Source organism: Erpetoichthys calabaricus, chromosome 8 (assembly GCF_900747795.2).
Source record: "Erpetoichthys calabaricus chromosome 8, fErpCal1.3, whole genome shotgun sequence".
NCBI lineage: Eukaryota > Metazoa > Chordata > Cladistia > Polypteriformes > Polypteridae > Erpetoichthys > Erpetoichthys calabaricus.
In genome coordinates, this window is record NC_041401.2 from 114,050,835 (window position 1) to 114,067,797 (window position 16,963).

At 33.5% G+C, this 16,963-nt stretch overlaps 1 protein-coding gene across 5 annotated transcripts in view; it reads right to left on the bottom strand.

Annotated features, from left to right (window-relative positions):
• Positions 1–16,963, bottom strand: part of adarb1b (adenosine deaminase RNA specific B1b) — a 362,641-nt gene that overhangs the window by 144,047 nt on the left and 201,631 nt on the right. For 2 of the 5 annotated variants that reach the window (XM_051931060.1, XM_051931061.1), the window contains one exon: positions 3,046–3,087. The exons of 2 other annotated variants lie outside the window; for them this stretch is intronic. The gene's annotated coding sequence lies outside the window, so the exon portion shown is untranslated. Of the gene's footprint in view, positions 1–3,045; positions 3,094–16,963 lie in introns of all 5 variants that reach the window. One more of the 5 variants, XM_028807309.2, reaches the window with a different exon arrangement.

Genomic DNA, 16,963 nt, shown 5'->3' on the forward strand with positions numbered 1-16,963 from the left:
CCTCTAAGATTGGGAGGCCTCATCCTGGCAGCAGGGCCGTTCTTAGCAGTTTGGGGGCCCTACGCGGTTCAGAAATGTGCAGGCCACGGATTTTGGGTAGGGGAAGGTGTTCTAATAAAATGTCCGGAAAAGGCCTTAGATGACCAGTAGGCCTACATGTACACTTGTGTGTATGCAGAGTGGTAAACTATTGATTTTGTTCTGGATCTGGTAAAGGGCGGTAATATAAGGATATTTCATGATTTTATGGGCATCTCTCTGAATGAATCCGAAACGAATCTCTAAAATTAACGTTTGCTATAGTGCACTTGGCAAAGTTACGACGGCGTGGCAATATTTTTAGGGATTTAGGTGAAGATTGCAATTTGGATAATAAATTACCATTGTTAATAAGACTAAGAGATGCACTGAACTGAATTTCCTGGGACTGGCACAGACAGCTGTAGTGCCAGGGGCCCCAGGCCCACAGCCCGGCAAAAAAAAAAAAATTGTAAGTCGGGGCTGGGTTAGGGCCCTACGCGGATGCGTAGTTCACGTATGCCTAAGAATGTCCCTGCTGGCAGTTCCCATTGGTGGCATCCAAGCACTGGAACAGGGCCCCCTATCAGGACTACAGCTCCCATGCTGCCCTAAGTGAGTACAAACAGGACTCCCACCAGGGGGAAGCTGTGTATACTTGGGGAACACATGGTCCCAGGAGACAGCTTCCCTTTGTCCTTCCATTATGGCGGCCTCCTAAATGGTAAAAAGAACACCATTCAGTATAAAAACCTCCCAGCTGGCTAAAAAACAATTATCCACCATGGACGGGATGCCAGTCCATCCATGCCTTTCACAACACATACATGATTTCAGCAATATATTAAAAACACACTGTTTTATTCACTGCTTTGCAAGTTTAAACAAGGTAATTTTTATGTAAACATTCCTAAAATGAACTGGTAAGAGCACAAAAAAGCACAATTTTATTTAGCATAAAGTTTCATCATATACAGTAAGTAGGTAAACAAAGATATTATTTATCTTGATGACTCTCTACCATATACTGATATAACACAACATATAATTTATATCTAGTACAGAATGTATTTTCAATACTTTATAGACATAAACTGCAGTCAGGATATATGTTGTGACATTTCAATGAAAGTAAACCCCCCAACAAATAGGAGCAGATTTTACACATGACATTATATTTTTGGATATTACCTAAAAACACTGTTGAGATTCATTTTTAATCAACTTCTCACATAATCAATTTCTATTAAAGCATTCCTAGTAAATTTAAAATCATTTCCAAAGTAACTGATGTTAGGTCTAAAAGTAAAAAAAATGCCATCCACAGAAGCAATCAATTAAAAGCATTCAATTTTCATGATGAAACTGACAGAAGAGGGCAGGCAAAGGGTCAGGGACCTCCACAAGCCAAGTGGTGACTGAAAATAAATATTGATAATATGGACATTATTGCATTCTCCTTTAACGCCCTTCATTAAACAGTTTAGGATTATGTGGTCGTTTCTGTTTTGCCATTATGAAAACTTTTTATTTTTAGCAATTAAAGGAGTTTTGGAATCAAGCACAAAGTAAAATTTAACAATTGCAATCAAACAACTGACAACTGGGAGTGAAATGCACTTCATTTATTTAATATTGCTACAAAAAAATGCATCTTCTGAAAACTATAATATGACTTTAACAAAATGAAATGTTTAAGATTTTCCAGGGTAAAACTGGGCTTCATGTTAAGGAGAATGTCAAACCATACCTTAGAAATATGGAGCTGACTCTGTTTTGCTCTCAGGCTATAATTGAGAACAGATGGATTCAAATGGAAACCAGAATATTTAAGATTAAAAGCATGTGCCTTTGTCCCCAGGGCTTTCCCTCAAACAGCATATTATTAAATCAATGCCTCTATGGAAGCATTCTATATCAAATCATTGTTTTTGCATAATTTTTAAATATACTGTCAAGATAACCATGAACAGCTCTTATTTACTGTATAGCAATAAAAAATATCTTTAAACCAAGCTAGATTGAAAAACATTGGTTTAGGGAGGTAAAAAAGACTTAAAAAATACTTATCAAAGCTAGCTATGATAGGATGCATGCTTGTTCTCCTACCTTGGCAAGTTAATACATTTTGTTACAGTGCACAGTATTTCCAAATGTTCACTGAAGAGGGAGGTGGTTTTCTGATATTTGGCAAATTCCTAGTTGCTTAATTGTACATAATTATGGCAAATTAGCACTGCCTGTTGTAAATCTGTTTGCCCAGATTTACAACAGGCTTTAAAGAAGAGTTCATAGGGTGCATTATTTCTGTTCTGTCTGCACGCGAAGCCCAGCAGCAAGCTTCAAGGGCCTTGAATCAACAGGGTCAAAGACAAAGAGCACACCATCTGAACTCAGCTAACCTAATCATTTATCATTTCCATTTTATTTTTTTATTTCACTCATCATACTGAGGGTTATGAAGAGCTAGAGGCTAATCCCAGTGGCACTGGTTGCAAGGCAAGAATTAACCCCATCACAAAGCAAACTCCACATACAGAGTAAGCAGAAGTTTGAACCCAGGATGATAGATCAGTGAGGCAGCAGTACTATGTACTATTTTGCCCTTAGTTAATTTATACCTGTATAGTGTACATATAGAGATACAGAACAATAGAACAATATTACTGAAAGCACTTTCCCTTCATGCTATCATTATTATATTATGCTACAAACGTTCTTAGTGAGTCTAGAAGCAAGGAACAAATGCAGTAATTTTATACACCAGGTCATCCCAAGTACCCCAATAATGTGTAATTATACCACTAGCTGAAGGAGAGTGGGAAAACATGTATGAATACAAATTTAACAAGACATTAAACATAACTCATACTTCAGCATGAAAAGAATAAACAATATACGTTAAACAGTACAGAGTAAGAACTTCAGTTTCTCACTACCTAGTTCTCCATAAGTGAAATTGTTTTAAAGGCACTATAAATTTAAAAAATTTGATTCTCTGCTTTAATCCAGAGCTCTACTGCTTACCTCGGTCAAGATGGTGGCTCCTTGAAATGATAGCTCTGTTTCCTTGAACTGCCAAAATGGAAGAAAACATGTTTTAAACTGGATGAAATGCTGTCGATGGATAAAAAAAGGGTATTTAATTAAGGCTTATTTTGCCTTAATGATATAGTAGGTGCTGCTATTTACTGAAAACAGTACATTAAAGGGATAGCACTTCACACAGCATAGTATTAACTTTAAATTTAACTTTAACAAGTTCAATGTTGAAGTTTTTTTTGAGAATGGTGATATTTAGTGCCACAGTGCTCATTCAGACCTGGGATTCAATTGCAGGATCCTATAAGTAGACAGAAAAGGGTGGTCTTTTATCAGAAAAGTAAAAGCACAATGAATAGTCATATGAGATTGAAATGCTTTGAGAAAATGTGAATATTCTATGGGACTTATTTTATTAAGAAACATAGCCACCTCAAACCTATGCTAATTGCATCTGACCCATTTTATTTAGATTAATTTCAGCAACACTCAAGTGCTTCAAACTTCAAAATATAATTTTAACTAAATTTTTCATTTTGCAGTTTTAACATTGTGAAAAAAAATCAAAATGACCAATTTTGTTTGGCGTATATTGCTGAGCAACATGAAGCGATGTCACCATTCTGTAAACAGTGTGCAAAATCTTCAGGCATAGTTTACAAAATATAGACAAAAAAAGACAGACCTGAAACAGTAGATTCTTCATGTTCACAGACATTTATCAGCATGACAAAAGAGTTGAAATTATGAATTTTTTTGTATTATTCCTTTAAAGCAATTTAACACAATAAATCTATAACATCTAATTTACCAGGAGACTCTGTTAAGGGGAAGTTCATCCAGATGAACATTTGAATGTACAGTAGCATGACATCAAATCCCTGATAAACACATGTTTATATAACTTATTTTTTTTTGTTATTTTTGAATTTTGTTTTTATATTTTTAACTATTTTTTGTTATTTTTACTTTTGTGTACTGTCTTTTTAAATGTGCCTCCATTTCATGTGTTTTACAGGTCAAGCCCCAGGAGGCTGGTGTTCCTCTAGGGGTCGCTAGCTCCCTAGTTGGAATAAGTTATTTTAAATTGCAGTGTTTTAAGTAACCCGAAACTATATAGATATAATTTAAAAAGGCGATATCCCTCCCTTAGTGATACAGCGGTAAAAATCAAATAAGAGAAAATAATAGCTTTCTTTAATGACGATTTACGCGGCATAACAGACGAGGAAGCCATGACAACACTTTGTGTAGAGTTTGTCATTTTCGTCGCTGCACTGAAAGGATTTTCAGTACGGATGACGTAATCTTCCATCCGTCCATCCGCTTTGAAGACTTGGCTGCTGTCCAAGTCTTTTATATTGTTTTCTCCACGTGCAGGCCCTTACTTAGGTTCCAAACAAGGCAAGGAGAGGATTCAATTTCATCTCTAACATTCTTCATTTATAAAGATCCTTTGTCGCCCTTCTGTTTACAAGCCAGGTGTTTTAAGGTTATCCCTTCCCTTGAAGGGCATGTGCTATATAGTCATGCACCAAATTACAGTAGACCGAGTCGAGACGATTCGTATTAATGACCAAGGGCCATAGGAAAACAAAAGGATAATGCACTAGAAACTGCCCAAATCAGTCACAGTAATAAATCTTTTGTTACATTATTATTTCACAGGGTCTCAAATGTTTTCTGACTCTTGGAGAGTCCTTAAAGGTTTGTAAAATTTGACTTATTTGAAAAGTTTTAAGGTTTTCCTCTGTGCCCCACATTATTCAATGTAAAGTGTCAGTGCAAGCATGATTTTTTTTTTTTTAAATTCAGAACACAATTTCTTGTTGCAAATGCATATATACTAGGTTTGTGAAGAAATATCTTTGATTTGAGAAACTTTCCCTTTAAAGTAGTCTGGTAACACATGTAATTATATTTTGTAATTGCTGTTATTTTTAAATATGAGTCAATGTTATAAAAATATTTTATAAACATAAATTTGATAACACTTTTGAATAAAGTGACTAATCCAATCAACCAAGCCCTTGAATGCACCTGAATGCTAAACTTTTATACATTTTGCATACATTTTCTGACTTATTTTTCATTTAGTACATTTCTAACCATAAGCATTTTCTCACTGTGTTCAATTTTACTATTATATTTGTTATTTTCACTCATTATTATGCCACTTTCTTCTGTCTCTGGTCCGCCTACACTAACCTACACCATGTAAGCCTTTAAAGTCTTACTGGCCTAGGTACTTGGATTGAAATTTTGCTCTTTCTTACCTCTAGTATGACATGGGGGTGTTCTGGGCAGTATTAGTTTATTACAAAGGCAGTTAAATATGGGATTAGCTGAACACAGGATCAACAAATAACTTTACATACAATAATATAAATGATACCAGGAGCCAACCAGTAGCAGTCAGTTCAGATACTGTTTTCAACATAAACAAACTAGAGATCATGAAAAATTACACGTGTAACAAGAGGAAATGAAGCAATTCTACAAAATTAAGAGTTTAAAAGAAAACAAAATCTGTTTTAGTTTCTACATAGGAAAATTAGTTAAACAGCACAATTTTTACTTCAGAAATAAAAAAGGACCTTTTAGCAGTTAAATAAATCTATGTTAGGACAAATGAAAACATTTTGACACTTCTTTTTCTTTAACTAGCAAGTGGTGATCTTTGTCTCATACACATAAATATTTTCCTGAAAATCAGGTTACTTTTTTCACAAATTTACTGACAATTTAAATTTCAAATGCATAGTCACAGGACTTAAGATATGACACACTAACAGTTTTAAATTGTTTGATAAACTTAACAAAGAAAGTGGAGTATGATGTGAAATAGACCAAGAATATAGTCTGCACTTTTTATGTAATTAAGGAGAAGATTTTATTTCACAGCACAATTATACATGTAGCAGGTTTAAATTATGTTGGCACCATCACAAAGAAAATATACCTTTAACATTACATCTTAGTTGCTTAGCCAAAATCAACCACAAGAGGTCACTAAATCACTGCTAAATAGTTTTTAGAAACTGCAAAAAGAAGAAAAATTCTGCAGTACACAGTAGCATCTCAGATACACTAAACTGTATTAGATATGAATATGAATACATACACAACAACCCACACGCCCACACATACACCCACAGTGTCCTTTACTTCAAAGAACAGAGTACATTTTTATGAGTAATGTCATTCTAAAAATAAGTCTACCTAGGTTTCTGCAATTTTACAAAATAATGCAGGAAATCCTGAAACTATCAAATTAGTGAACTTTATGTTCACATGATGATAGAAGCCAAGTCCATTAACTTTAAGCTACATTTATTTATTTGGCAGGAATAAAAACATATATGGGGCAAAGGCAAATGAATATGAAGATGCAGTGCAAGATAATTAATGAAGGGAATCATGCAAATAAAGGCATTTCACTTTGAACATTACCAAACAGTAATTAGAAATCAAGAAAACTGACACCTTTTATTGGTTAAATGAATAGATAACATTAAGCAAGCTTTCGAGGCTGCTCAGGCTCCTTCTTGAGGGCAAGCTGTAGTGAACAGTGATTGAAACCTTCTTCTTACCATTAATCAGCCCAGAAGCTGCTTGACTGATTGATCCTTCTGTCTTTCTCAGCGGGATTACCTAGAGAGTCAACTATGTCCCTTAAAATGCCTCCTCTACAATGCTATAAACCCCAGAATGCCTGTGAAAGCTCATCTGAAGATCTGTGTTACACAATTTAAATCTAACACTATAACGATCTTAACTGATATTTCTCCTGTCTAATAACCAGAGACTTCTTCTTCATTCTGAACATCAACCTTATCCTTGTCAGGTGGCTCATCGTATCACAATATATATGAACAAAACATTCAGTATTCCATTAATAACCTTATCTTGTTCATTGTAATATATACAAAATGAATGAAACCTGATTGACACTATCAGTAAACCAAACATCAGAAATCTAAAAATTAGTAATGTTTATTAAGGGTTAATTCATCTCATGAGAGATGCCAGCATATTTTTTGCATTCTGTCTACATTTTTGTTATATGCTTTTCTTTTTGGAGCAAGCACTTACTTGCCAGGGTAATTGACTGCATGTTTCTATGTGAATATGTCTAATTCTCATAATAAATCAATACACATCACTAAAACTTTATTGTAGATAATTTAGTTTTATTTTTAAAATCAAAACATGTTGATTACTGTAAACAATTTTAATACAAAATCTTATCAATAAGAAAGTAAACAGAAAACAAGATCTGTAAAAGTCAATTCGCATAGGCACACAATGCTGTCTGTTATATACTACCTTAGTACCCTTTGGAAATTTAAAGTATACATCTATAATGGCATTTCTGTATTAAGAGTCACTGGGGCACACCCAAAACAGAAGTTAAGTGAAACAAATAATAAGCTTACTTCAGTAATTTTACTTATAAATAAAATGTCTATAAAACACCTCAACTTTGTCTTGAGTACTTTTTCCATGTTATGCTCTATGTTTTTTAATCTAGAAAAATAATACTATTTGTAGGATTTGAAATGCTTATTATGTTGGGTGCTGAAAGCTAAATGGTGATAGCTCTGCAATGTTCTGGGTTTATCCATGGGTATCTATGCACATGTGCAACCTGAACTTTTCAGTTTAGCAAAGGGGCTTGAAGGCTACAATCTTTTATTCTCAGCATTTAAATAAGGACAGTCATTTTTTTAATTGCACTTCACATTTGAGCTTTTGCCAGTTAAGGCTATGCAGCAAAATACACTGAAGAAGAATGAAAAGTTCAGTACAATTTGCTCCCTTAAAAGTAGCTGTAGTAGTATGAAAAAAGAAAGCAGATCAATACCAGTAATATACAAAGCACAATACATGGTGGTCAAACTGGGGCTGAGCAGTATCTTGAGTTTTACCCAACAATAAAGGAGGACCACTTGATGGTGTTAAAATTTTAAAAAGTCACAAAGGATGCACTATGTGTACTCCTTCCATTTCATGGAAAATAATCCAGAATTACGATGTCCCTGTTGTAATGAAGTGAAGGGACCTGATGCAGAATTGACAGAAATGTAGAAAATAATTGTTCCAGTTGCTTGCTGGCCTTGTGCTTTTAGCCTGCTACTGGACAGCCCTAGAGTCTTGTGTTCAAATTGTGCAGCAGTTGAAGTTTGTGTGTTCTTTCTGTGTTATAGTGGCTTATCCTTTCTTACCCCAAAGCATTTAAATTCTAAACGTGGTGTTACTGTTTCAATATAGGCATTTCCTAGTCAATATTTTTTCCTGGGCAATGTTAGTTACAAGGCTCTCAATTTACTAAACCTTTAAATCTATATTGCTGTATTTTGTCAGGTGATGACAATGTCAGAGATTATCACAATGATTTGACAGCATCGAGACAGACCAGGTACCAGTATCACATTATTTGACTAATTTTTTTTGACACAAATTGTCCATGTCTCAGCTAGTCATTAGCAAAAGACGGACAGATATTAATAGGTGAGTTAATATTAAGTAAAGTCTGCACACATAAAATTCATGCCAATAACACTACTGCACATTTATTACATAGAATCATCCTACAATGTCGTACAAAACTATACAAGGATTAGTTTTTGTCAAATCATGCACTAAATGCCACTCTTACAAAAAAAGTCTTGGAAGTATGTAAATGAAAAAATGGCCATGGATGCATTCAAACTCCAGTTAGATGAATAAACATTGATCATAATTATTCTAGATTTATTTAATTTTCACAACTACTATAACATAATGCCTTCTGAGTCAGAGATTACCTTAGAGGCAGAAAAAGGGATTAGAATATACAAATCAATATTCTTTTTCCTCTGGTTTCGTTGCCATTATTGGAGTAAAATACCTTTCCAACCTATCCTTTCTTCTACATAAGTTGATCTTTAATATCTAAATGTGTTAATTCTACATGAAGGCTATATCTGACATCAGTGACATCAAAGCTGTGGTTACAACCATTGAGATTCCAATAAATAAATTTTAAAGAAAGATCACAATTATTTAGTATTTTGATTCTACACATCATGTTCTTAGTAAACTAAATAATCACTATATCTCTGAATAGTAAATAAAGTTAATTTTTTATGCTTGCTTTTAAATATTATAATTTCATATGGTAAACACTTCAAAATGTTTCATGTCAAAACAACTGAATGGATTAAAAAATTAAAAAGTTGTCTGCCCAACTGGGACTAAGATCCAACACTTCAGGGACTCACTTATATGACATGCAACACAGCAAAACACACCAGAAACAAAGATGTCTACCTCAAGAAGGTAATAATGAAAACAAAATAAATAAAATATAATAAAGTTACTCATGAATTAGATATACAGTGGCATGTGCTCTTACATGATGCACACTGGTCAGACACATTAGAACTCCCAAACCACTCAGATGTACAAAGCAATGAACAAAAAACTGCAATGAAATATGTAAATTCTAACTCAAATACTCACCCTCTCTGGTGTGAAAATTCCACATCTTTGTAACCCAAGCTATATTTTTTGAGGTACTTTATATCTTATACTCTACATAAAATATGTTAACTCTAATGATACAAGAACCTTGTCTTTTCTAAATTGTAGGGTTTTACTTTACTATTGCTCCTGAAATTGAAGTACAGTATATTGATAGACCTGAATTTTGTTCCAAGTATCTCCCACTCTTGTTTTATTTTGATTTTTTACATCTCTATATCAGCGTTAGTCTTTTTTCCATTCATAGCCAGAGAGTCATTTCAAATAATATATAAAAGTACAAGGTTTTTATACTGATAACATTTATTTCCAGCCCCTTAATTCCAACTATTACCTACATTTTAATATATTAAGCAAGCCAAGATTAGGCGTCCAGGAAAATATCACACAAATCATGCATACAACAACGCTGAGACTTTGCTTCTATCTGCTTCCAGACATTACCAAGAAAAAAAATCTGTCTTCATCACTTTTATCTGTTTTGATAGCATGATCTGCAAATCACTAAGGGGGCAAAGAAACATCTGTTATTACTCTTCCTGGTACAGCAAGGAGGTGAAGGAGGCTGAGATTTTTGAATCAAACTTTTTTTTTTTTTTTACTATTTTTCTTCTGCTCAAAGGGAATCATTAACAAGTAAAGACTTATAGGTCTCTAGGGTGCTAAACTACAACAATCTGCTAGATAACATGTTCCAAAATAACAGTACCTTACATGGAAAAAATAGTTTACAACATTTGTGAGAAAGTTACTTTTGACAAGCATCCCATTATGTTCCTGTGTCATCACTAAAAAAGTAACTTATTAAGGGCTGTCATCATCCTCACTTACTGCCTTCATAATTTTAAATGCTTCTAGCATGTCTCCTCTTAGTCTGTATTTGCTTAGGGTGAAAAGATTCTGCTCCTTCTTACTTTCTCCCTAACTCATTTCCTTCAGCTCACACAAAAGTGGTAAGAGAACATAGGTAGAGTTTAAAGGGGGAGCACCCCTACAATGGACACACTATGTTATTATGTAAAATGAATAAAAGAAACCTCCAACAAAGGGTTCTTTTTCTCTAAATATATAAGCTTTTAAATACTCAAAAACAGAAAAAAAATTTCTGGACAAGAAACTTTATTGAGTATATCATTGACTGTAAAAAATTTTTTAATGAGTTCAGCAGAAAAAAAGTTTAAGTATTTTTAAGTTTGCTATGTGGTCTTTACCTTAATGCAGAAACGCCACCAATTATTTAAAAAAAAAATGCTCGATTAAGACTTTGGCCAGCAAAGCAATGTAGGGGTTAGTGATACCACCACATAATCCCAGAGTCACCCATTTGAATCCTGGCCCTGTCAATGCAGAGTTTGTTTGTGCTCCAGGTGGATTTCCTTACAATTTCTAAAAATATGTATTGGACTGATTGGTTTCACTAGATATGTGCTTCATACTGTATGTGCAAGTGTGAGTGTGTATGTAGATGTGCTCTGTAACAGACTGGCTTCCCGTTGGTTAGGGGTCCTACCTTGAACCTGATGGTGCTGTAATACCGATTTCATTTCTGAAATAAATGAAACATGTTTGAAGCTAAATGGAAGGATGGAGATTGAAACTGTTGTATAATGAGCCAAGCACTGACTATAGTCTTTACTATGTCAGCATGTCAAGTTTTAATGTTTCTGTTAGAGGGGAAATAAATTATCATTTTAAAAAAGAATATATGTAAACAAGGTTTTTCAATGGTGCTTGCGTTCCAGAATATGTACAGAAACTTAGTCTTTTTTTTTCTTTGGCTACCATTGACTTTTGTTTAACAATATTGAAACCATTTACTAGGGTGAAATCATGCAGCCAGTCAATGATATGCAAATAAAATATTGCCTTTGTTTAACCTTTAAAGTAACAATACTAAATTATTACCTGATTATTATGTTTTAATCAAATACAATTAAACCACTAATAATTGAATAAATTCTATAATCAGGTAGAAAATACTTACTGAACATGATACAGGAGAATGGCGACATGTTGCATGTTGAATAGCACATGCATAAGAATTTCATTGTACAGTACTGACCCTGTGAACCTAAAAATACTAAATGATTCTACAATCTATTATATAAATATGCCTTTTATTCTAATGGATAGAAGTTAACCACAAAATTATTTAAAAAATTAGCAAACTACATTTCTGTTTTTATTTTTATTTTCAATTCATTTAAGTTTTACTGTAGTAACTCACACTGATATTTAGGTCATTGGGTCCCTTAATTTAGTCTTGTACAACTACTAGCTACTAGTTTCACTGTAATTTTTTTAAAATTAAATGCAAATGAATTTTTAGTTAACACCCTGTTTTATTTTTCCTGCACTGACATTTAAACTATTAACTGTTTCATCCTGTAGTACTAGGGTGTTGTACCGTGTTAGCCATTATGTATGTAGAGAAAAGCCAAGCAAAATGACACCTTTTATTGGCTAACTAAAAAGATTACAATATGCAAGCTTTCGAGGCAACCTCAGGCCTGCCTAAAGAAGGGGCCTGAGTTGCCTCAAAAGCTTGCATATTGTAATCTTTTTAGTTAGCCAATAAAAGGTATCATTTTGCTTGGCTTTTCTCTGTTTCATCCTGATAGTCTAATGGGTGTCGCTGTAAAATGAGGCTCTGACTTACAACAATTTTGATAAATGTGTACAGAAGGGAATGGATGGAAAATTAATCAATTAAAAAATTTTTTTTTAATATTACTGGATCAAATCTATTTAATTTAGACTTTCTAGGATTTTGCCTGTTTGTTTGAAAATAATGAACTTAAGTATAAATTACATTCAATTAGATACACTATCTGTGAATCACAGAAAGTGAATCACTGTAATGATGGTATTTCTAAAAATATACAGCACAAAAGTGCATCACCCTAAATTTGTTTTTTAAATTTTTGTTGTGCAATGACTTCCTTTTAAAATTCTTATTTAATTAATCCGCTACAAGGGAGAACTTGACATCGGATTAAAAAATAATTGGAATGAAAAGCGGTGGAGCATTTTGAATGTAGTTTCAAATGGATCTGTGTTAAAGCTGTTCGGCATTGTATTCTGGGAAGGTTACTGCAGGGATAGACTCTAGCGCATTGTAACCCTAATCTGAAAAAGGGTAAATCGCTTATCCTGTGGATAAAAATTATGCAAATAGCAAAATAAAAAATAAACAAATACCTAAACAAAAACCTAAGAACATGCATTAATGTAATCAGTTCAAGCTCTTTCCAATCACAACAAGCATAAAGAGATTTAGAAAATGGATAACTGATTTAAGGGACAGTCACATCATTTATCACCAGCAAATGACATGCATTGATACTGACACATAACGCATGCAAAACTAAATGAATGAACAAGAAGAAATTATATTTTGTTTGTGTAACAGAATAAGAACAAGCCTTTTCATTCCTAGAATTAAAAGCATCAGTATAAATATATCCATGCCCTTCTGGGGGGCCTATTCAAGATGAGTGAATAGGGGACAAAGTAGGAAAAGTGCAACAGAATCTTACATGTTCATTAAAATAATTTGCATTTGCTTCAGTGAATGCATCCACTGTGTAACTACAGACAAGATAAATACTGTCTATTACAATAAGCTCTTTTCAAACCACAGAGTGCATTTTCATAACAAAAAGCATCTTTTGTGTAAGTAAGCATAACATGTTATTAAATATATATTCCATGGTCTGTATTGATATGTAAAGCATGCAGCACCAGATCCCTTGTTTAAAACTGAAGTGTTTAATTGTGACCTTTTTAAATAATATAAATACATTTATACATAAATATATATTTGTACAGGATTCCAGTGAAGATTGTTATGCATAAGCAGCATTTTTATATACTATAACTGGAATTGATTTAATACAGTTTAATTTGGGATGGTGATTTTTTATTTTTTTATCTTTAAAAAAATACATTAAAAAACAGACCTTATAGTGTATATCTTTTAAAGCTGACTAGTGATAATTTTCATAAGCAATATGTGTTACTTTAAAGCAAATATGTACTGTAAGTTAAGTATAACATAAGATGATTTAACTATAGTTTTACCATAAATAGCATAGTTTTTTTTCCCTGTAATAAACCATTAATTTATTGGGATAATTTTTGTCACTACTAGAAGGCAAATATTACATTGAAATGATTTATTTTGCAAAATAATGTTTAAAAAGTCAGGAGGGGAATTTTTATATGATGAGAAATTTGTTCTTTGGTAAATAGATGAAGAAAAAGTAAAGGTGGCTAATCTACAAGAGAGCTTGGAATTGGCACATTTAAATAACAACTTGAAAAACTGGAAAATCATCCAGCTGTGTTTTCAGTGGAAATTTTTAAAAAAATGCTACAGTTGTCATGCCAATTAGATGCATTACTATTTATTTCTTAAGTATTCTAATTCACAATATTTCTGGGTGATAACAAGGAATATTGTGTGGTAAGTACAGTAATTCTTACCACATGTTTGCAATAGTGACAGCAAATACAGCCACAACTCTTTTGCTTTGTGGAAGGCATTAAATCAAGTAATATACATCTTTAAAGTTAAAAAAAGAAACTGCTGTGCTAGTGTGAAAGCTCTCAGGGCAGCAGCTACTGTAGATGCATTAGAAAAGCTTGTCATTCTCACGAGTGCTCACAGTTCAGTGTATTAGCACGCCTCCAGGCTCATTACAGCTCCAAATATAACTTGAACTTGAAAACTGCAATTCCTGCCTTTTTGAGTTTCTTTTTCAGCATTCCTCTTGTATATACAAGTAGATAACAATTGATAACTTAAAAATAAACACTGATTTACTGATAAGAGTAGTAAGAGTTGAGCCACTGTAACCAATTCATTAATACTAGTCCTTCCCAGACATCAGCAAGAGGTATTTTAATAACCACAGACTAGAAGACTGTCAGGTTTCATGAAATGATTTTGTTTTCTGGTCAATAATTAGTACCGTGTAACAATAATTATTGCTCTACTGGGTCACTGCTTGGTAAATGTAAACCCTTAGTCCAGATTTTTAAAACAGTTTAAATTTTTTTTATTTATAACAGAGTTCCTTTATCAAAAAAAAAGAACAATGTTTATCATTTCCCTGTTAATAGTAATGTTTACTAGGGGCACTGTGAACTACCAACTTATCTGACAATGATGACTTTAAAACACTACTAATGGTTTATAAAGCCTTAAATAATCTCTCTGTCTCCCTACACTCCAAGTCGTAACCTCAGATCCTCGAATGGTGGTTTGCTTATTATTCCTAGAACCAAGTTCAAGGTGGTGAGGCAGCCTTTTGTTGTTATGCACCTAAAATCCGAAATACTAAAGAAATACCTAAAGAAATGTGCCAAGCTAACATTAATTCTTTTTTTCTTTGCATTTATATAGCGCTATTCTCACTACTCAAAGCGCTCAGCAATTGCAGGTTAAGGGCCTTGCTTAAGGGCCCAACAGAGCAGAGTCCCTTTTGGCATTTACGAGATTCAAACCGGCAACCTTCCGATTGCCAGTGCAGATCCCTATTACATTGTGGAACATTTTAAAAAGCTGGTACAAACTCATTAGTATGTTTTTTTTTTTTTTGTAGTTACATTTTAGATGTATTCCCACTAGAATACATGGGTAAAGAATTATCATATTCTTCAGGGATCTGCAATCTATACTAATATCCACTATTCTCTGTTGTTTTGTCCGGTTCTTCTGTGGTGCTGATCTGTGCTACCACCACCTAAACTAAGCACCATGCAGCTCCCTGAGATGATGGAATGAAGGCAGGTGTCTGAGCTGTCCATGAGAGCAACACCATCAAATTCCATGTGAATCATGAAATATACGAGGTCTAATTTAGGAATAATTACATTAGCTATAATGCCCAGTGGGGGCTGGGTGGACTACTGGTCTTGGAAACCCTGCAGATTTTATTTTTTTTCCACCAGCCTAACTGGAGTTTTGTTTTTTTTTTTTTTTTTGTCTTCCCAGCTATCAGACCTTACCTTGTTGTGTTGTTATTTATTCTTTAATATTATTGCTTACTTTTGTTTTCTCTTCCTGTAACTTTCTTTTTGTCATGGGCTACACTGCTGTATGAAAATGTGTTATATAAATAAATGTTGTTGCTGCTGCTATTCTCAGTTGTCCATACTAAGACAATTTTGAAATGGATTTTTAATGCCATTATTTCTGTACTTTTTGACCTCTTTAAAGTGCATCACTTTAAGTGTTTAGTGATTGCCCACAATTTTAAAAGCGACCCAGGGCCATCTGTAGATTATACTTTTTTTTATCTAATGAGACGTCAGCGTAAAAGTTGATTTCCTCCCACTTAAAATCTTTCCACAAAACAAACCTTTCAAAATGACAGCAAAGACAATTTAGCATGCGCACTTGGTAGATAACGTCCTTATTAAACTCACAGATGGCATGTTATTGTATAATAATCCTCTAGGAATCCAGTTCCAAGTATACAGATTAAGACTGTTTTCTTCTATTACTACCATTATAATAAATGAGAAGCTATAAAAGCAACTGAATAATAATCCTTCAAGATTAAAAAATCTGCTCTGGAAAAAGCAAAACCTAAACATTGTTCTTTCTCATTTACAAGAAACAGAGCTCCACGGAGAAAGAAGAAGGGCCATATTTTGCTTGTTACAGAATTGAAATGCTAGACACTGTAACAGATGCAAAATGCATCTGACACGCTCAATCCTGCCAACAAATGGGACAGGTAATTAAAATAATAAAACCTTCAATGAAATTTAAGTTACATTTACCTTGCGATGGGTATGAAGCAGTACATTTCTGTGAATTTCCCATCGGGATTAATAAAGTATCTATCTATCTATCTATCTATCTATCTATCTATCTATCTATCTATCTATCTATCTATCTATCTATCTATCTATCTATCTATCTATCTATCTATCTATCTATTTTCCTTTCAGTCTCTCCCTCTAGCTATCAAATACATGAAAATTGTGGACTATGTATTTAATGAAAGCTCTGTGACCTCATAATTCTCATGCAGAACTTAAACCCTAGGCTATATCTCATCATATGACCCTTATCCAGTCTGTGCAGGTGCAAGGTACATTGTATTATGTATATATATTAAGGTGTTTAAAGTCATGGATTATAAGCACATTTCTAAAAAAAAAAAAAAAAGAAATACTGATTGTACATTTTTGGCACTCTCCAGCTGATAGTATATATTTGTTGCTACAAAAATGGCTACAATGAAAGGAGAAGCATTAAGTGGTGAGTGGTAACTGTCACTCTTCCATGTGTCTTTTTAATGCCACTGTATATTATTTAATTATGCCACTTTTAATTTAGTTGCTTATAAAAATGATC